The 22,145-nt window shown below is 43.4% G+C and overlaps 1 pseudogene; it reads right to left on the bottom strand.

Annotated features, from left to right (window-relative positions):
- Nucleotides 1-4,701: 4,701 nt before the first annotated feature.
- Nucleotides 4,702-22,145, bottom strand: part of LOC120520411 — a 37,327-nt pseudogene continuing 19,883 nt past the window's right edge.

Genomic DNA, 22,145 nt, shown 5'->3' with positions numbered 1-22,145 from the left:
CTTCTGAACCCATGCTGACTGTTCCTAATAACTATTATACTTGCCATGTGCTGCTCAATCTTATCCTTAATTCCTTCCATTAATTATCTTGTGATGCACATTAAACTTACTGGACTATAGTTTCTTGGATCTGCCCAGTCACCCTTTTTATATAACAGGCTAATATTTGGGCTCACCACCTATGGGAGGGGCCAAGGAGGTTGGGTGCAGTGTGAGTTGGGTGGTGGCCGAAGGCGGGGACCTTGGCGGTCTGATCCTCGGCTACAGAAACTGGCTCTTGGGACGTGGAATGTCACCTCTCTGAAGGGGAAGGAGCCTGAGCTAGTGCGCGAGGTCGAGAGGTTCCAGCTAGATATAGTCGGACTCACCTCGACGCACAGCTTGGACTCTGGAACCAATCTTCTTGAGAGGGCTGGACTGTCTACCACTCTGGAGTTGCCCCCGGTGAGAGGCGCCGAGCAGGTGTGGGCATACTTATTGCCCCCCGACTCGGAGCCTGTGCATTGGGGTTTACCCCGGTGGACGAGAGGGTGGCCTCCCTCCGCCGGGTGGGGAAGGGTCCTGACTGTTGTTTGTGCGTATGCCAACAGCAGTTTGGAGTATCCACCCTTTTTGGAGTCTCTGGAGGGGTTGCTAGAGGGCATACCTTCTGGGGATTCCCTCGTTTTGCTGGGAGACTTCAATGCTCACGTGGGCAATGACAGTGAGACCTGGAAGGGCGTGATTGGGAGGAATGGCCCCCCCGATCTGAACCCGAGCGGTGTTTTGTTATTGGACTTCTGTGCTCGTCATGGATTGTCCATAACGAACACCATGTTCAAGCATAAGGGTGTTCATATGTGCACTTGGCACCAGGACACCCTAGGCCTCAGGTCGATGATCGACTTTGTGGTCGTGTCGCCGGACTTGCGCCATATGTCTTGGACACTCGGGTGAAGAGAGGGCGGAGCTGTCAACTGATCACCACCTGGTGGTGAGTTGGCTTCGATGGTGGGGGAAGATGCCGGTCAGACCTGGTAGGCCCAAACGTGTTGTGAGGGTCTGCTGGGAACGGCTGGCAGAGTCCCCTGTCAGAAGTAGCTTCAACTCCCACCTCCGGCAGAACTTCAACCACGCCCGAGGGAGGTGGGGGACATTGAGTCCTAATGGGCCATGTTCCGTGCCTCTATTGTTGAGGCGGCTGACCGGAGCTGTGGCCGCAAGGTGGTCGGTGCCTGTCGTGGCGGCAATCCCCCGAACCCGTTGGTGGACACCAGCGGTGAGGGATGCCATCAAGCTGAAGAAGGAGTCCTATAGGACTTTTTTGTCCTGTGGGTCTCTGGAGGCAGCTGATAGGTACCGGCAGGCCAAGCGAACGCTGCTTCGGTTGTTGCTGAGGCAAAACTCGGGCATGGGAGGAGTTTGGAGAGGCCATGGAGAACGACTTTCGGACGGCTTCGAGGAGATTCTGGTCCACCGTCCGCGCCTCAGGAGGGGAAGCAGTGCAGTGTCAACACCGATATGGTGGGGATGGTGCGCTGCTGACCTCACTTCGACGCGTTGGGTCGGTGGGAGGAGTACTTCAAGACCTCCTCAATCCCACTAACATGCCTTCCAATGAGGAAGCAGAGCCTGGGGACTCTGAGGTGGGCTCTCCCATCTCTGGGACTGAAGTCACCGAGGTGGTCAAAAAACTCCTTGGTGGCAGGGCCCCGGGGGTGGATGAGATACGCCTGGAGTTCCTTAAGGCTCTGGATGTTGTAGGACTGTCTTGGTTGACACGTCTCTGCAACATCGCATGGACATCGGGACAGTGCCTCTGGATTGGCAGACGGGGTGGTGGTCCCCTCTTTAAAAGGGGACGGAGGGTGTGTTCCAACTATAGAGGGATCACACTCCTCAGCCTCCTTGGAAAAGTCTATTCGGGGGTTCTGGAGAGGAGGGTCCGTCGGATAGTCGAACCTCGGATTCAGGAGGAACAGTGTGGTTTTCGGCCCTGGTCGCGAACAGTGGACCAGCTCTTCACCCTTAGCAGAGTCCTGGAGGGTGCATGGGAGTTTGCCCGACCGTCTACATGTGTTTTGTGGACTTGGAAAAGGCATTCACCGTGTCCCTCGGGAATCCTGTGGGGGTGCTCGGGAGTATGGGGTACCGGACCCCTGATAAGAGCTGTTCGGTCTCTGTACAACCGGTGTCAGAGCTTGGTCCGCATTGCCGCAGTAAGTCGAGCCCGCTTTCCAGTGAGAGTTGGACTCCGCCAGGGCTGCCCTTTGTCACCATTCTGTTCATAACTTTTATGGACAGAATTTCTAGGCGCAGTCAGGGTGTTGAAGGGGTCCGTTTGGTGGACTCAGGATTGGGTCACTGCTTTTGCAGATGATGTTGTCCTGTTTGCTTCATCAGGCCGTGATCTTCAGCTCTCTGGATCGGTTCGCAGCTGAGTGTGAAGCGGCTGGGATGAGAATCAGCACCTCCAAATCCGAGCATGGTCCTCAGCCGGAAAAGGGTGGAGTGCCCTCTCAGGGTTGGGGAGAGATCCTGCCCCAAGTGGAGGAGTTCAAGTATCTCGGGGTCTTGTTCACGAGTGAGGGAAGAATGGAGCGTGAGATCGACAGGCGGATCGGTGCGGCATCCGCAGTGATGCGGCTCTGCATCGGTCTGTCGTGGTGAAAAGGAGCTGAGCCGTAAGGCAAAGCTCTCAATTTACCAGTCGATCCACGCTCCTACCCTCACATATGGTCATGAGCTATGGGTAGTGACCGAAAGAACAAGATCGCGAATACAAGCGTCTGAAATGAGTTTCCTCTGAAATGAGTTTCCTCCGCAGGGTGTCTGGGCTTTCCCTTAAAGATAGGGTGAGAAGCTCAGTCATCCGGGAGGGGCTCAGAGTAGAGCCGCTGCTCCTCCGCATCGAGAGGAGTCAGATGAGGTGGCTCGGGCATCTGATCAGGATGCCTCCTGGACGCCTCCCTGGTGAGGTGTTCCAGGCACGTCCAACCGGGAGGAGGCCCCGGGGAAGACCCAGGACACGCTGGAGGGACTATGTCTCCCGGCTGGCCTGGGAACGCCTTTGGGATTCTCCCGAAGAGCTGGAAGAAGTGGCCGGGAGAGGGAAGTCTGGGCCTCTGCTTGCTGCTGCCGCGACCCGACCTCGGATAAGCGGAAGAGAATGGATGGATGGATGGATGGATGGCTAATATTTGCCATTTTCCAGTCCTTTGGAATCTCCCCAGTCTGCAGTGATTACCTAAACATGTCAAAGGTTTATATCTGGATTCGCTAGCCTCCTTAAGAACCCGAGGGTGAATATTATCTGGTGCTGGTGATTTGTTTGATTTTCAGCCCACCATAACAACAACAACAACAACATTTATTTATATAGCACATTTTCATACAAACAGTAGCTCAAAGTGCTTTACATAATAAAGAATAGAAAAATAAAAGACACAATAAGAAAAAAAAACTCCAGACGGCTTTAGAAAAAAATAAAATCTGTAGGATTCCAGACCATTAGACTGCCCAGTCCCCTCTGGGCATTCTACCTAACATAAATGAAACAGTCCTCTTTGGATTTGGGGTTCTCACAGAAGGGCTTAATGAAGATGGTCACGTAGAGTTCTGCCTTTTAATCCATCCATCATTGTTGGAGCATCACGAAGCTTTGAGTAGGTGGAGGTGGCACAAGCCATCTGACATTTGCCTGAGCTTGAACACTCCTGTAAAGATGAGCGGGCAAATATTCCTCAATCTGGATGTGTAAAGTTGATAGAGGAGGATCCCAACAGGCTCGACGCTGTCATTAAAGCAAAAGGTGGTACAACAAAGTACTGAAAGTGGGTGATGATCCTTTATCACTTCAGACTTTAGTGAAAAAAAGTTAAAAAACTTTTTTTTATAATTATTTTTCCAAACTAAGTTGTTAGAGGTAGTATATCAAGTAAATAAATCTGAAAAATTATTTTTGTGTGATTTGTTTTCATTTTTGGCTGTAATGCAACACAAGGTATTTTCACAGGGGCCAATTCTTTTCTATACCCTCATACCTTTGTGGTGGTTGGTAGGCTGTTGGGGGCTTCTGTGATCATGCTATCTGCCACATCCCTTTTCTCAAGTTTGCCTTGATAAGATGCTACCCACTTTGTTGCAGTTCCACACCCCCCCCAAAAGTGTGTACTCCGTGGTTATCAAACGTGTTGCATTGGTGCCATGAGAGCAGCCCACAGATGGCTGTCAGGCTCAGATTAGGACAATAGGGGTACAAAAATATTTAAAGGTGTGGTTCAGTTGGGGCAAAGTAATTGGACAATTTACAGTTTCCCTTACCACAAAACAGACTGGAAAGTGACCAGGGGGTGACCTTTTATAGTAATGAACCAAAACAGGGCAGGACTGAGACCACATCTGGAGTGTTGTGTGCTCTTGGGGTCACCACGGTACAAGAAAGACCCCGCAGCAGTGGAGACTTAAGGACATGTCCTACTGCGACAGACGCGGAGATTTAAATCTGTTTAGTCTCGAGCAACAAACACAGTGTGGGGACCTAATCTCAGTATTTCAAATCCTCAAAGGCTTTGATAAAGCAGATCCGGTGGCCTCCTTTCTGGTTAAGGGCGAGTCGCGTGCTTGAGGACTTCAGTGGAAATTAAGGGAAGTGCATTTAAGACTGAAGCCTGGTGAAAGCACCTCTTTACTCTGAGAGTTGTGGGACTTGGGGAGAAACAACTAAGACATGGAGTTGAAGCAAAAACGCTTAACAACCTTTAAGAAGACATTAGATATTGGGAGGGCTTAGCCTTCAGCTAAACAAGTGGGCTTGACAAACCAGATGGCCTCCTCTCGTCTGTCAAAGTTTTTACGTGTCTGTGAGTGGGTCAGGTGAGCACATTGTGTTGGCACATTTTATATTCTTACAACCAAGAGATTTTTTTTTATTCTTTATTTTGTTTGTAACTTTTATTGTCTTCCAGGATTTCAGAACATGGCACAGGCTGAGGAAGAAGAGTCACTTGCAAAATGCAAAAGTGTATTGGCAGAGGATGCCTCTTAACTGGAGACTTGTTGATTTTTCAGCCATACGTCCCTCAGCCTGGTGTCCACCATAAACTTGTTCGGCTGGAGGACGACTCCAAACTTGCCCTGCAGGTCAGGTAAAGAGTGGCCTTCAGGAATAGCCAGAGAGAAGCGCTGCAGCAGCCAGGACATGAAGAGAAAGAGCTCCATCTTGGCCAGGGCTTCACCCAGGCAGACACGAGTTCCCATCCCAAAAGGCAGGAAGCTGGGCGACGGAGCGAGAATGAGCTGTCCTTCTTCATCCAGAAAGCGCCCTGCGAAAGAGAGGGAGAGAGAAAGGAGGATGATGACAACGTGGCCCACCCCTGCCAGCCTGAGCATTCATTACATGGGCACAAAAGATGGTGCCCTCTGATAGTCGCTGCACTGGGTGGCAGGCATTTGAAGGAGTCACACTTGTAATAAGCAGACAAGTTCATAACCGGGACAGGAGATGTAAATCAAAGTTGAAGAACAGAAAAGAAAGATTTCATTTAAATGGATAGAATTTGGCCAACAATCAGCACTCAAGAACTCATCGTGACAAAGTGAAAGACGTGTTTTCAGAAAGGTCTGCAAATGTCTTAAAAATCCAAAACTGAAATCTTGCATTCCTTAGAAGTATCTGGACCCCTTGTTGTACGGCAGACTGTGTTCAGGGGCCTCCTGCTTCTGTTGAGAACTCGATTGGGGTCCACCTGTGGCAAACATTTACAGAGGCAGACCCCTGCAGATAGCTGGTCCACAATTCACACTGCATGTAAAAAAAAAAAAAACAATCCATCAAGTCCAAGGGGCTCTCTGTGGTGAGGCATCGATCAGGCAGGGGCATTAAAACCATTTGTAAAGCTTTGCGCATTCCCAGGAGTGCATTAGCCTCAATAATGAGAAATGGACCAAGTGTAGAACCACCAGGAGTCGTCTTCAAGTTGACCATGTGATCAGGGCCAGCCAAGGAATAAGTGATTAATTTAACAGAGCCTGTGAGAACCCTGCAGAAAGACGACCATCTTGGCAGTACTCCGTCAATCAGGCGTTAATGGGGAGTGGATGGACGACGACCACTCAAGTAAAAGACGTGACGCTTAAGGACTAGGAGAGCTTTGTGGAAAATGACTCTCTGGTGTAATGAGAGAAAACTGAGCTCTTTGGGCAAAACTTCTGTTGAAGACCAGGCCCTGCTTTTGACCTGCCTAATGCCATCCCTACGATGAAGCATGGTGGCAGCGTCATGTTATGGGGTGCTTCTCAGTGGCAGGGACAGGGAGCCTGGTCAGAACTGAGGGAAGGAGGATAGAATACAGAGAGGTCCTTGAAGAAAACTGTAACCCCAAAATGCGAGACCTTTTAATACTACAATGACCCGAAGCATCCAGCCAAGACAATGCTGGGAGTGGCTTTGTGACCAGTCTGTTTGAGTGGAGAGACCTGAAGATCGCCGTTTACAGACACTTTCCATCCCATCCAACGGAGCTTGAGAGGATTCTACAAGAAAGAAGATGACAAGCTGCCCAAATCCAGGGGCCTCATGTATAACGCCGAGCGTAGAACTCACACTATAACATGGCGTAAGTACAAAAGCCGAAATGTGCTTACGCACAGAAAAATCCAGATGCAGGAATCTGTGCGTCTCAACTTCCACGCTCTTCCGCTACATAAATCCCGATCAGCGTGAAAAATAACTTCGTGCACGCGCATTATGTAACGCCCCAAATCCTCCCAGAATTGCGCCTCTTTAAATATGCAAATCAATATAAATCGCTCTTAAGCTCAGCCTTCTGTGAAAAGACAATGGGAAAAGCACGGGGGAAAATATAAGAATTTCAGTGAATACCAAGTGGAGGCAAAGGAAAAACATACTATTTGTTCAAATAAGCCGTGGTATAATCAACAAAATGAAGTTGATCGAGTGACATAGCGTGTTGGAGAAACTTGAAAGCTCACATTCACGTTGCCGGAAATAATAAAGACGTCACAGTCAAAGTCGCCGTGAAAAGCTGAGTTGTAGCCCACTGTCTGAGTGTCATATGAAAGATTATTAGGGTACAGAGAACAAAAGGCACAGTGGGGAAAAAGCACGAAATGTCAACTTCAATCTCGACATTTCCACTTTAATCACGTAGTTTATTTTGTCATTAAAGTAGAACATCATAAACGCCATCTTAAAATCGTTTAATTAACCAGTTTCTCAAATCACATCGTAATTAAAGTAGCACGTTAAATGCTTTGTTTTGTATTTGATCTTCTATGTGCTCTATGTGTGTGAATCACTACTTGCTTCTTAAACCGCTCTCTTTCTCCAACTGGACACAGAATCAATTACATTCGTGATATTACAGCTCTCTGAATAATTAAAATACTGTATACGTGATATCATTTTCATGATGATAAGAGTTAAAGCACATTATTAAACATGGGTTTCACAGCGCAGTGATTGTGTGTGACCTTCGATGAAATAATTTATTGCAGCAGTACTCAGGGGCGGCTCTAGGCTTGTGGTGGCACTGGGCAGAGGAAGAATTGGTGGCTCCTTCACCCGCCAATGTCAGTAAGGTAGCTTATACATGGTGGATGGCCACGTCCGTTGCAGACACTGCATAGCCGCCTCGTGCTCATGACACAAGCATTTAACTTTTTCTGAAGTTTGTCGCTGCGTATTTAGCTGTGTTGTTATTTTCTATTTCTGTTTTATATTCAATATATATTGGCGTAGCCGCCACTGAAGTCCTTGCTTTTCTTTCCCCAAATACCAAACCAAATCATACACATTCAGCTCTGTAATAGAAGTTAAGCCATCTGTAAGCTTAGCGCCGATTCTTCAAAACGTTTAAGGCACATTGAAATATCTTCGTAGTACATGTTTAATTATTCTATCCTTCACAACACTCCCAGTGAAGAATATAGATTATTTAAATATAGTTAAAGTTTTATCTGTATAATTTAATAAACATATTTTGCTGCATTTCACCTTAAAAGTGATATCGTCATCATATGTAAATACGCGCTTTATAAAGTGGCTCAGGTTGTGCGATATTATAACTATAGTGCAAGTTTACAGCGGGGTGATTGTACTTATAAGTACTAATAGTTCTACAAGTGCGTTTATAGTTCTTGGATGAAACTGTTTCTGAACCATGAGGTCCATACAGAAAAGGCTTTAAAACGTTTTGCAGTGGCTGAGACAGCGTGTCCTTGAAGCTGTATACCGATAATTCTCTTTCCGATCAGTTGCTGCTGTGATTCCACACTCAGATACAGTGATATAAATACTCTGAGTGGTGCAGTGAGAGTAATATGAAAAAGATGATCTGCTGTGGCAACCCTTAACGGAGCAGCTGAAAGAAGAAGAAGGTGCAGTGAGAGTAACAACGCTAAAGCAGTTATGGTATTTGGAATACTATGGCTGTTCCCTGGACCATTATATTGTTACAAGTTAATTACAATCAGATGCATTACACTAATAAACAATATGCGGTTAGTTTCAGTGTATTTATAAAGCCACGCCAGGAAGATAAAGAGTAACCACACAGGAACAGTAGCACTGCTTTGACGCTGGGTGCCGCCAGTCTGCAAAACTAAGCAAAGAACTTAAATACGACAAGGTATGAGGTACCGGTGAAAAGTGCATGGCTTTCGCCAAGTGTGGGTTTTATACATCGCGATTTGAACGTGGAAAAGTTCTTACGCAACATTTCTGTCTTGCACACCGCTTATACATGAGGCCCCAGGTGTGCAAAGATTGTAGAGACCTTCACAAGAAGACTTGAAGCTGTAAGTGGTGCCAAGGGGTCTTCTTCAAAGTGCTGACTTAAGGTACCTGTGTAGAGGTTCGAGGTGTTGATTTTTAAGAAATTTGCAAACATTTCACTTTGTCATTTTCGGTTATTGAGTGTAGATTGATGGGTAAAAATGAGAAATTTAAAATTAAATCTACAGCACAGTAAAGTGTGCAGAAACTGAAGGGGGCTGAATACTTTTGGAGTCCTCTGTATAAATGTAATAATCAGAGCTCATTTAAAATTGACACAAATCATAACACACTTGTCCTGTGAATCTTCTTTCCAGTGTTAATCACACAAATAGAGAGATCAATTGGTTTTGTTCCTGGTGATTCGTTGTGAGAAGCACTAAGCTGCAGGCACACGTCTCATCTTCTCCACCACATGTGCTCTGCCCCAGTCTCCCACCCATTCCCCCCATTGTCCTGAAAACCCAAACCACACCCCTGACCTACCCCCCACCTTGTCCTGCTCATTTTTTTTTTTTTTTCTACTGATGGCAGCTGTGAAGCCAACATGCTTGGCCTGCTCAGCTGTGGCTCTCGTGTTGTCACATAGGATGGCTGGGGGACACAGCACTTGATACTTTGACCCCTATGGAGTGGCATGGTCAGTAGCCCCTCTTTACAGTAAGTTGTTTCTAACTTTAATATATTCAGTGTTTGCTCAGGAATATGCTAGTAATTCTCACTTAGGAGTGTACCTTTAATGTTATTTTGGAGACGTTGCTCCCATTCCATCATGTCTAGCCACCATTCTTTATGTTTAATCTTGTAGGCCACCACCATTTTGGTACTTTTAGATGCTGCCTGCTGCTGGGCATGTGATGCATGGGGTTGGTTTTTTGTAGTATAAAAATTGCTGATTGGGAAGCATCATCCTAACTAATTCAAGGAAAATCAATTTAGGAAAAGATTGCAGTTTGGAGTTTAGTTTGGCTTTGCCCTTGAGCTCTGCTGAGTGCTCCTAAGACTCGTGAGTACGGACATTAGCAAACGTCTACAGGTGACTTTTTGACCTCCTTCAGTCTCTGCTGAAATTTGAACACAACAGGCATAAACATCAAACTGAGTAACAATCAAGTGGCAGGAGTGGCAGAAGCCAAAGCCTGTCCTGACAGTAATGGGTACAAGGCAGGACACGGGCCTGGGCAGCATGCCAGTCCTCCACAGGACCCATTCTCATTCAAACACACACTTGGCTGATTTGCCGGTTTTGACCAATTTAACTTAACACGCATGATTTTGGGGATGTTGGAGGAAGACCACTCTGGCATGGGGAAAATGCTCAAAATGCACACAGACATTTGACCGTAAGGCAGCTAAGTCTTCTTTTGTGTCACCACACTGCCCATTTAAAAAAAATGCTCTTGTTTAAGTGTTTGGCACTTCTGCTCTTGTATAGAAATTTGAACGAGTAACTTCGACATACAGTAATCCTCCTCAATCGGGGGTTGCGTTCCAGACCACCCCGCGATAGGTGAAAATCCGCGAAGTAGAAACCATATGTTTGTATGGTTATTTTTATATATTTTAAGCCCTTATAAACTCTCCCACACTGTTTATAAATATTCCCCTCACAGTTATACAGCATAATCCCTTTGTATTCTCTTAGATATTAGGTAAGATTCATTGAAATTATGTATGTAAACACCCTGTTTATATACAGTAAAACCTAAATATTATTTTAAAGATATCGAGTGTTTACGATATCACATATGTTACAGCCATTACGATAGACAGGCCACCAGCAATAAATACGTACAATGCAAGAAAAATTGTGTACAGTAAATGTGTGTACAGTGACACTAAACGTGCGTACATGTACTAAACACTGTAAGTAGAAAATTAATTATGGTTACTTACCAACAATGACACGATGACATGTCCGATAACAATGAGTTTAGTTTTACTGCACAACAAAGGAGAGCGTTACAGCTCTTCTAAAGGAGCCTGTTCAGGTGACTGTGTAACACTGCCGTTGTTCTTCTTCAATCCAAATCCCTAAAGCAGATTCCATCCAGACTACTGCCTTATTATATCCACTTACAACTCGTTTTGCACCCTGGTTAAAAGGAAACTGCGGCCGTAGATCTTATATTCCTTTCCTACTTTTTAAATACAAAGAATCGTAGCCTCATTGATGCCGTAATGGCGTCCTACAGCGGTGTAGCTTTTCCCTTCCTTCAACATATCCAAAATATTTACCTTTTCAGCAATCGTTAACATCTTTCGTTGGCGCTTGGGCACGGCCCCTGAAGCAGTAGCTGGAGCAGATTGTTTTGGAGCCACAATGAACGGCTTGACTATGCACAAAGATAAGCACAAAAGAGCACAAAAGTTAACTCTTTACACAGCGAAACACGTTGATGCTGAATGAGTGAGACGAGACTTGCTGGTTAACGCCGCAGAATCGCATTCAGCACTCCGTCGCTGAGCCATTCAGCACACAGGAACTTAACTGCTTGCTCTGATTGGTTAGCTTCTCAGCCATCCACCAATAGCGTCCCTTGTATGAAATCAACTGGGCAAACCAACTGAGGAAGCATGTACAGGAAGTAAAAGACACATTGTCCGCAGAACACGCGAAGCAGCGAAAAATCCGTCGTTATATATTACAGTTTTTCTCGATTGGTTTGGCTCATTTCTTGAAACCGAGATGACATTCTCAAAATAACATGGACAGATCTCCAAACCACCTTGCAAATGTTCACAACAGAATGGCATTTCTCATTGATTTCATCAAATTGCAAATGCCTTAGTACATGTCTCAAGTGTCTCAGTGCATCTTTGCAAATGGTTAAGTACAAGTAGCCTGCAGTTAGCACAATAAGCCCACATTTAGCACATTTTCCAAATAAATAGATCTTGCTGATCTAAACTGATTAGTTGATTCTCAGTCTAATGGTTGTTCTCTCCAAAACATGTCAGCATGATTTCATCGTGTAAGTCATCATATGCACAATAGTCTGTTCAATTGTCAAAATTAGTCAAGAACATAATACCATGAACACCATATATGAATTTCTTGGAACATTTGATAAATTCATGACAGTAATTGACAATCAGGTGAAATTAGAACTTGACCAACGAAGGAGGAGTTTCCCACATCTCAGATGACCAACCAAACAGTTTGTTTAGTTACCTGACAGGTGCTGTCTATTGTTGTGAATGCTGCCAAACGTGTATATATAGAGCTTGGCTAGGGCCAGTACCATTTGAACATGGAGGTACCTCACCAAGTAAATCAAGAAGGGCAACCTCCTGCTCGAGGAAGAAGAAGAGGAGGAGGAGGAGGAGGAAGAGGAAGAAGAAGAAGAGGCGGAGGAGGAGGAGTGAGGATGCGTGGTGGTGGAATAGGGGGAAGAGGCCGAGGAGCACGAAGACACCATGCTGTCCCGGATGAGATTCGGGCCACAATTGTAGACCATGTGGTTAACCATCGCCTGACAATGGCAGAGGCTGGGCGCCGAGTGCAGCCTAATGTGCCTCGCTCTACTGTCTCCTCCATCATCCAAACCTTTCGCAGGGAAAACAGGTATGTACTCAGTCAATGATGGAGTCATTACAGTATACAGTACTGTGCATACTGTAAAGCAAGACATGTATAAACTCTTCATTCCGTGTGTGTGTGTGTAGGCCTACAGTACTGTAATATATTACCTCAATGTGATGTTGCAATATGATGTTACAGTACAGTAACTCATTCTGTAACAAATACGCATACATTACAATTGTCATACAGTGTTGTCCTTTGACTTCTACGTCTAGGATTGGACGACAACCTCACATGGGTGGCAGAAGAAAACTTCTCAATGAACAACAAGAACAAGAGATCTGTAACATGGTGATTGCAAATAATGCTCTCACTTTGAGACAGATCCGTGATGCAATCCTTCAAGACAATGCCATATTCCAAAATGTCAACTCTATCAGCATCTCCACAATAGACCGGGTATTGAAGAAGCATCAGATGACCATGAAGCAGATTTACAGGGTACCATTTGAGAGGAATTCTGACAGAGTGAAAGAGCTGCGGTACCAGTATGTGCATGTAAGTCAGTTATTGGTTGTCTATTATAGTAACATTACAGTAAGCAGTGGTTCCCAATTTGTTTGGTTTTCAGTATCCTCTTTACCTTTAGAATCCAGCTTTATCTGACTACAGCATTTTGCCTAAAACTGCAACAGTGTTTCTCCCTCTTTGTGTCAAATACTCCCTGCAGTGCCTCTGCATAGGCCTGTACCCCAGGTTTGGAACCACTGGAGTAGTGGCCAGTAGCAGGCTATATTGAACTTGTGGAGGAGAACATAGAACAATCCCATGTAATTTTCTATTTCTGTTGTGTATGACTCCTCTATATGACTGATTTGATTTTTTACTCTATTGTAGAGAATAATGGCATTGGAAGGGAATGAAACATCTCACATCCTTGTATTTGTCGATGAGGCTGGTTTCAACCTGGCCAAGGGCATGAGCGTGGCAGTAACATCATTGGTCAGCGGCCACGGTGGATGTCCCAGGCCAGCGAGGGGCAATTTAACAATGTGTGCTGCCATATCTGAGAATGGTGTGGCCACACACATCCCCAGTTTAGGCCCATATAACACTCAAAGCTCCTCATTTTCTTGGACCGTCTTTATACACATCTGGTCCCAGAAAATGAGAGAGGTCTCGGGGCCTCACCTACCACACTATGTGATCGTGTGGGACAATGTAAATTTCCACCGTGGGCGCTCATCAGGGCCTGGTTCACCACCCATCCAAGGATGCTCATGGAGCTACTACCACCATACTCTCCTTTCCTTAATCCCATTGAGGAATTTTTTTCCGCTTGGAGGTGGAAAGTCTATGAACATCAGGCTCAAGACCAGAGATCCCTGCTCCATGCAATGGATGCTGCATGTGAGGACATTACAGGGGATCAGTGTAGGGGATGGTTGAGACATTCGCTCGTTTCTTCCTCGCTGCATCGCAAGGGAAAATATCCGCCATGATGTGGATGAGAATCTATGGCCAAACAGAGAGCAGGACGTGGATGGCCAGGAGGATGAGGATGGTGGCCAGGAGAGGGACGGTGACGACAACAACCAGTGAAAGTTACCTTAGTTGTGAAACTTTATTTACTGTAAGCCCTACTGTAGGCTAGATATAATTTTTCTTGTTTTTTGTTTGTGTTTATATTTCGTACATGTACAGAATACTGTATACATTTTATGTACTCTAATGTATGGAAGTTACTTTATGTGTGTCAATAAAAATGATTACAATTTCCTTGGAAGTAGGAGTGCAGTGTGTCTGATGTCAAACTTTGGAGGCTGCTCTTACTGTAAAATCCTTTTTTTTTCAGTTTTATACATAATTGTCTTCTGTTGGCTAGACCTCTGCCATAGTGACAAAACATCTAGGCATTTTGACTTGCAGTGCTTACACGATGCCAAAGGGACGATGCATTTTGGGGGCACTAACTATTTAAATGGGAAAGGAATTTAGTTTTGACACATGGGTAAACTATTTTGGGAGAGATACGAGCTTTTGCAGGTGATCCATGGTGTTGTGCTAAACCATCCAGGTTATTTTGGAAAAACGCACTAAGTGAATGCAAATGAGCCAACGCAATTGAGAAAGATCTTTGACATTTTGATGGTACTGACTCTTTATATGGGAAAGGAATCTATTTTGAAGCATGTATGAACAGTTTTGGGAAAGATATGACCTTTTGCTAGTGAGCTGTAATGTTGCGCAGAACTGTAAGACTGTTTGGCCAAATGATCTTATAGTTTTAAGAATGTAATTTCTGTTTCAAGAAATGAGCCAAACCAATCGAGAAAAACTGTAAGATATGCTTACATATAAATTCCACGATAGAGTGAAGCCCAAAAGTCAAGCACGATATAGCGAGGGATTACTGTACATGTATATAATAACGTTCTCAATTCTGTTTTGTTCATGGCAGAGTCACGGAGGGACAGAGGGTCTCTCACCAGCGTTTGGCTTAAGGTCAAGTGCCAGTCCAGCAGAGAGCAATGTCTGGCACACACTGTTAATTGTGTCCTAAAATACAAAAGCAAAATGTCACCCTATATCAGCATCTGCTGTGTTTCCTGCAAAAGATCAAATCTTAGAACTAAGCCTTTGAGAGCAAAGCAAATGCCAGTTGAGGGCCACGTAATGAGAGAGCCTGAGAGCCATTTGAAGGGCTGTCAGCATATTTTGTTTGGTTATTCTGTTAGATAGCAGACTGGAGAGGGTTATTAATGTTTTTTTTACCAGGATCAAATTTGTCGGAGTCTGGCCATTCGTTGTCATCATGATGTATGGACCACAGGTTGATCACAATTCGAGCTCCTTTGGGAATCGTGTATTCACCAATGCTGAAAAAGAAAAGAAACAAAATAATAATTCAATTCAAACTTGTGCATTTCCTCCAACGAGCTGGCATCAAGCTGGCAAGGAGGACTGCTGAGCATTCATTTCTTAGTACAATGTGTTTCAAATTAGATGATGACTGTTAAAATTAATGAGAAATGTGAACACTGGCTAGCCATCTGTAACACAAAGTTCATTTTCTTTTGTCTTTCTTTTGATTTGTCACGTCTTGTCTGTCCGTTTTGCGCACCACATCCTTCCTTTCCGTCTCCCCATAATGTACTTGAGATGGCGTCACACTTATTTCAATTAAAGGAACATCAGAAAGTTGGACCTCTTATAACACTAGAACATGCTGAGAAGTTAATTAACACTGGGAATGCAAATGTACATGCCTGTCAAGAAGAAGGGCACTGCCAGTGGGTAGTAAATCCTTCAGTGACACAAAGGGATATGGAAGTAACTTACTTGGGGTTACCAGAACAGCTTTGAGAGGAAGCTGGAGAGACTGAATGCTCAAGGGCTGCAATCCCAGCAGCTCTTACAGGTGCCATAGACAGCAAGGAGCCATGAAGGAACGGCAAGAGTGCAGAAGACCTCCTGGGCATCACAAAGGCCCCGCTTGGGAGAATCCAAAACATGTTGCCGTTTTAAAGTGGAAGTTTGGGAGGACTGTGTTATGATGTAGTGACTTCACTAAATAAGAATGGAATCGGAGGTTCAGATTGGCATTTTATTAGCAGTCAAAGGTCGATCCTGGGAGAGTGATGCTATAATCAGCAAGGCAAGAACGTGAAACCAAAATTGGAATTCAAAGAAAGTGATGTGAGAAATCAAAAATCAAAACAAAAACATAACATTAAACTCTTAGTCAATTAACAAAAGAATTGTTTGGGCAAAAAGTGAATAGAAACATAAATGAGAATGTCCGTCCTTTGTTTGATGTACTCATAAACTTGACCAACCAGTACGCGTGTATGATGCTGACCTTTATATTTTGACCTGGTGCTGCACACCTCTGGCTGACTGCCTTGCACCCAAACCAAAGAAAATGTACACAAAGACGGAGCTTCAAAACAGATATCCTTTAAAATGTTATTAGGAAGGCGTTTATCTTGAGACAAGACTATTGCCAAGAGTGTTTTTCAGGTCCCGTCCTCCTCTCAACCATTTAAGGTTAACGGCCCACTCCCACGGTCCTCTCACCGCTCATTGGCGTGAATGCTTTTCTCAGACCAGTTCCTGTGCTCTCAGCTCTTGTAAATTTTTACATTTTCCTCACTTTAAGTTCCCAATAAAAGAAGACGTATTATGTCCAAGTCTTAATGAAGAATTTCCTTCCGAAAGGTTATTAACGGAAGAAATGAGTACAGAGGCAATCCTAGCACCAAGAAACGAAGTCAAAGCGTATTGTTGCGAAAATTGTCGATCAGTTACACGGCAAATTGGTTAAATGCGTATCAATAGACTACGCTGAAACAGATGGTGGTGATGGTGCAGAACATGAAAGCATCAACTTACAATATCATGAAGAATATCTACAACTGTTAACAGCGTCCGTCTTTAGGTGCATATGTGTGACAGTCAGTTGGCCAGTCAGATATATCAGAGATGGTGTAGGGGTGTCAGAGGGTGAATACTTGTGTGATTAGTTATTTAGTGTGTTGTGTTTAATTTTGACCTCTCTGTGTTCATTTTGATTTTAAAGAGTCTTTTCCTGCTGATCAGTGTCAAAAAAGCCAAATTAAATGCACTGTGATTCAATTTTGTGTAACAATAAAATGTGAAAACTTCCAAGGGGGTGAATGCCTCTTATAGGTAGTGATACAGAAATATAGACGGTATTGACTTGTCATATATGGCAGCGGTTGTAAAATGTAGACGAGTGAAGCTAGCTTAATGGCCTTACAGGTTTATAAATATATGGTGGGGAGGCAGAGAAGTGACAAGCCCCCATTCTTCTACTGAATGTCACTTACTTTTTTTCTCCACACTTTTAGATGTGCTGTCTATATGCACATATTCACATTTGTCCCAGATATACATTTTTTATTCATTGAATTAAACAAAACACACACACACACACGCGCAAGAGAGAGAGAGAGACGGCTGGATGCATAAGGCTTGTTTTTAAAGAGACAGATTCGAGCATTGTTTTAACCTTGTATTAAATGAAGACTTTTTTCTATTGGATTTTAACCTCCACTTCTGTTTACAGTGATCGGTTTGTAGCATGCATTGTTGCAATGTTACTTTTCTTGGTGGTTTATTAAATGAAGGATTTTTCAAATGTTCATTTTTTTCCCTGTGCTTAAAACTCATTAAAAAAAAGTGTTTTTAGCGAGTGGTTTGTAGCGCTTATAGCAAACTCTTGCAGTGTTAGTTTTCTCTGTTGTTCAAGGTTTTCTCAGTGTTATTCAATGTTTTTACATTTAGTTTACTATTACGCTGTGCTTTCTATGGTATAATTAACTATATTTGTGCTTAAAATCTTAAAAAATATATACATACAGTTTGTACGGTCTGAAGGGATTAATTGTATTTACATACAATCATATGGGGGAAACACTTCGGTTCACGGTTTCCAACCAGAGTTTTGGAATGAATTATGGTCATGAACCGAGGTTCCACTGTACCTGGAATCTTTGAGAGCTACATGGGGAAGCAGAGGAATCACAGGCCGAACGCGCAGAACCTCCCGGATTGTGGCCTCCAGGTATGGAAGTCTTCCTCTGTCTCTCAGGGTGGGTCGGCTGTCCAGCCCGATGATGTTGTCCATCTCTTCTTGTATCTTCTTCTGATCTGAGGAGACAGAGGAGTTGAGTGTGAACTCGGCTGAGGATGGGCTGTGCTCCACTTAAATCAAGAGCACTGGAAAGGACAAATCGCTGATCTCTCCAAAAATATCTTTCTATTATTAAAAAAAAAAAATCTTGGAAGTTTGGAAGGAGACGAGACGTGACTTTCTCAGAGATACATTCACGTCATGCGAGACGAGACTTTGTGCCAAGAGAGAGAGCCACGCCCAGGGCCAGAAATAAAAGACAAAAAGTAGATGACAAAGTAGAACGTCGTAAGGGATTCAAAAACGTTGGTGTGGTACACATGCAGAGCAGGTTAGAGATAATGGAAGTACGAAAACTTGAAAATCTCAAAACAAGGATAGTAAAGATCGCATTAGCTCAAACAAATGGACATTATTACTTGGTGAAATAACAGAACAGCGAAAAGAGATCGAATATATTGTTCATATTTAAACTTTAAGTCAGAGACTTGTTGATCGTCTAATTCATGTTGCCATCAGGGGAAAAAAAAGTAGTGTTTCTTCCCAATGAAGAGGCGATCCGAGAATTAAAAGAATTATTGTTTGATTCAAGTCAAATCCCGCAAGAGAAAATTTCAAGCATGCATACGGTTTAATTGTTTCTCATTTGTGTGAATGCTACTGTCAGACACATTTCTTGTAGAGAGAAAGAAATGCTATTCACTCATGGGCAGTTATACGTTGCATTGTCACGATGTAATTCCAAACACAGAATCAAAATTCAATGAGATATTGATGAAAAGGTGAAAGCGAAAAGAGATCAATATATATGGACATGACAGGTGATATGACAGAAGTTCTCTGGCGAGATGCAGATCACATGGCGCAGCAGCAATCCAGCAGCTGATCGAGCAAAGGGGAGGTTAAAAAAAAAACAAAACCTATTTGTATTTCTCACTGTATCACCGTTTAAGAGGGGGTTTCGGAGGAGCGATCGTGTCAGAGCCACGAAGTTGGCTGGCACGTAGCACATGCCTAGAGTGTGGGCGAGCGAAGCCCCCTAGTTTTGATAAAAATCTATTTGATGCTACGGAAGAGCTTGATAGGCTGAAGGGCCTGTTCTCATCACAGTTGTTGTAATGTTCCATCGTAAAAGTTTTCTTTTGTTTTTTCCACATCTTTAGAGCCTTTATGTAACTTTTGATTCAGAACAGATAAAGCCTTACTGCACACCCCAGTGTCGCACAACACTGCCTATTTCATAGACATGGACACCTGGGCCCCTGCTTTCAAAACCTTCTACAGTACCTGGACTTTTTACATATTAAAAAACGTAAACAAGTTGCAATGCTTTTGTCGTGATTAGCTGGCACTTTATTTTTTGTATACACAAGGAAAGCTGAACGGCATTTGATTTTATTCTATTGAATCCCAACTTTAATCTATAAAGGGGAAAGCTAATGAGTGTCCAACATAGTAACCCAGAAGGGTTCTTTCTTCCCTCCAGCTCTACAAACAAAGAGCGGCCTTTCTACTAACTTGCTCCAAACACTACGTCTAAAAACTCAGAGCAAGAAATGAAAGGATAAAAGATGGGAAAAAAAGGTGTGGTAAATGGTAGGCAACATGTCCTGCCATCGGTGGAAAGAGAAAAAGAGAGAAGCCATCTCAGTTGCTGCACAAATCAAGAAGTGCTTATAGGGTTTGAATTTCAGCAAAGTCCATCTGTTACATTAAAATCAAGCATGGCTTCACTAAACAGAGCAGGAGAGTCCTGCTACACTTTCAAAATTTGCCTCTTTTATGCCATTATTAGAATTAGGAGAAAAAAAAACAAGCAATTTCAGACAAACCAACTGTCTGTTGAGTAAGCTGAGTGATTTAAAACAGCACCGTACACCACTGTGATAAAATAACGGTTTGTTATGAACATGTCTGCAGTTTCCCTCCAGCATTTTCTACCCTGCATATCCAGTTTAAGGTCGTGCAGAACAATTGCTGTTACTATTTATTAGGAGTTACTACGCAGAAAAGAACTCCATCATACCTAGATGCAATCTTACAGCACCAAAGCCAAAAACCTGATTTAAATACCATAAAATCAGCTTTAAAGAGCTTGTGGAAATTCAAATAGCTGAATTATTTTGATATTTACTAATGTCTACACGTGGCATGACATAATAATGTTTACTGTTTTAGTATTGGCCAAAAACTGTTAGTGAATAAATTGAGAATGTACACATAGTAAAATAAATCAAATAGTCCAAAATAATGTCATTGTTTTATAAATAGCACTCTGAAATCCCCCCACAGCCAATAGAAAGCCCCTCATTTGTTGTTACCTTTAGGACCACTCTCCCATCTACCACACATGAAATTCAAGCTCTGAACTGTATATTTTTGTAAAAGTATGGAAATTTCAGTCCTTGTAATTTTTATTCCGTTTCAAGCCACACAATCGTTCTTTCATTAAAAAATAACTCCATGGCCTTTGTTATGAGGGTTGCTTTCAAGTGTGCATTCAGACCTAACGTGTATACTTCCTATGTGCCATTCTTTACATTTATAAACCATAAATTTCATCAGCCTCAAATTTTTCCCCCATAATGTAATAATTCTGCTGATTTTGGATCATCTGCCATTTCACAAAAGTCAGGTATTTTCTGCTAACTTGACCAGTTTGTTATTCATATTCCTATCCAGATCATTCCTATTTCCAGTGCGGTCCCAGCACTGACCCCTAAGGGACTCTGTATTTAACATCCGCTCATTCTGGTAATTTCCTTGCACCATAACCCTCTGCTTCCTGTGTTTTAGAGAATTTTGAACCCATACACCCTGAAACTGGTCCACTCTTACTATCAGACTTGCACCAATAAAGCATCCTGACCCTCTGGAAATATTTAGCTATAGTGAAAGCTTTAGGATTTAATATTAGTGGTCACTATAGTCAGTTGGAATAGAGCCACTGAGTTTAAAAAGCAAAGACTTAAACCTGTCAAGAACAGCCTTGTTCCCTGCCCTACAACAATAAGCCTGTTTGGGTGAGCTTTGGATTTCTATATTGCAGAACATGGCATTATGATGAGGGGTTCCACTGCCAACATTCCAGTTAGTGTGCAGGCATTATCATGTTTGACAGACACGCACAAAGATCACAATCCAGCCATTCTGCAACTCCAAGACTGATCCGAACAATTGTCCACCAAACAAAGGTCATTTTTTTACGCAGCTCTACTTGTTCTGGAAAAAAGTATCTGCATAAATATGTGATCTGTCACTTCTTTACATGCTTACCTCTGGATAGTGGATCAGATATGCAATCATCCACTTCATGACTGTAGTGGTAGTCTCCACTCCGGCCCCAAAGATGTCTGCCAAGGTCATAAGCACGTGGTCATCTGAGAGGCCCACCTCCTTTGCATGCATGTCATTGTTTTCTAAATTGCGCTTTGGCTGCAGAAATGAATCCATCAAGTCTTTTCTTCATCGGCGCTAAAGTCTGCCTAAAGTAGACATAACAAAACTCAGGAAGACTTTAGGAATCAAATAACATCTCCAAAAGCTTTTTAAGGATGAGAATATAAATCTACAATGAGAATATAAATCTAAATTAATTAGAAAGAGAAGCAGGAGTATCTTTCTCTGTCTGTGCCATTCATATCAATCTATTATATAGTGCCTTTCATATCCTCTCTGTCTGTCTTTCTAGTCACATGGAAACTGGTTTTGCCTAAAGACACGTAGAATGAAATATATCTGTCTAAACCCAATAATACTGGACACCACATAGCACATGAGGCTGACATTTAGGGCCAGTTTATACTGAATGCGCATCATCATGGCTGCCACACGCTCCCAGCATTTACTTGACGATCGCCTGAGCACGCCCTCAGAAATAAATGCTACACGCGGCGCTTCAATGTGGTGAAGTAAAATGCCGACATACAAAGGCATTCGTGGTGCATTTTATATTCAAGCGTCACATATTCCTCATTGTGATGACACAATACATTTTAAAAGTCTCACAACAGCATCAGAATATACAGCAGCGTATTTGAGCCACTGAGGAAAAAAAATTAAGGACTTGGTGAAAAGGTCTTTTTTGTGATTAAAGTGGAAATTTCGGCTTTAATCTCAAAATGTCCACTTTAACCTCGTTGTTTATTTTATAATTAAAGCAGACTGTCGTAAACGTCATCTTA

Source organism: Polypterus senegalus, unplaced genomic scaffold (genome assembly GCF_016835505.1).
Source record: "Polypterus senegalus isolate Bchr_013 unplaced genomic scaffold, ASM1683550v1 scaffold_1493, whole genome shotgun sequence".
Taxonomy (NCBI): Eukaryota; Metazoa; Chordata; class Cladistia; order Polypteriformes; family Polypteridae; genus Polypterus; species Polypterus senegalus.
The sequence above is the reverse complement of the archived record's forward strand: the minus strand, read 5'-3'. Positions and strand labels throughout refer to the sequence as shown.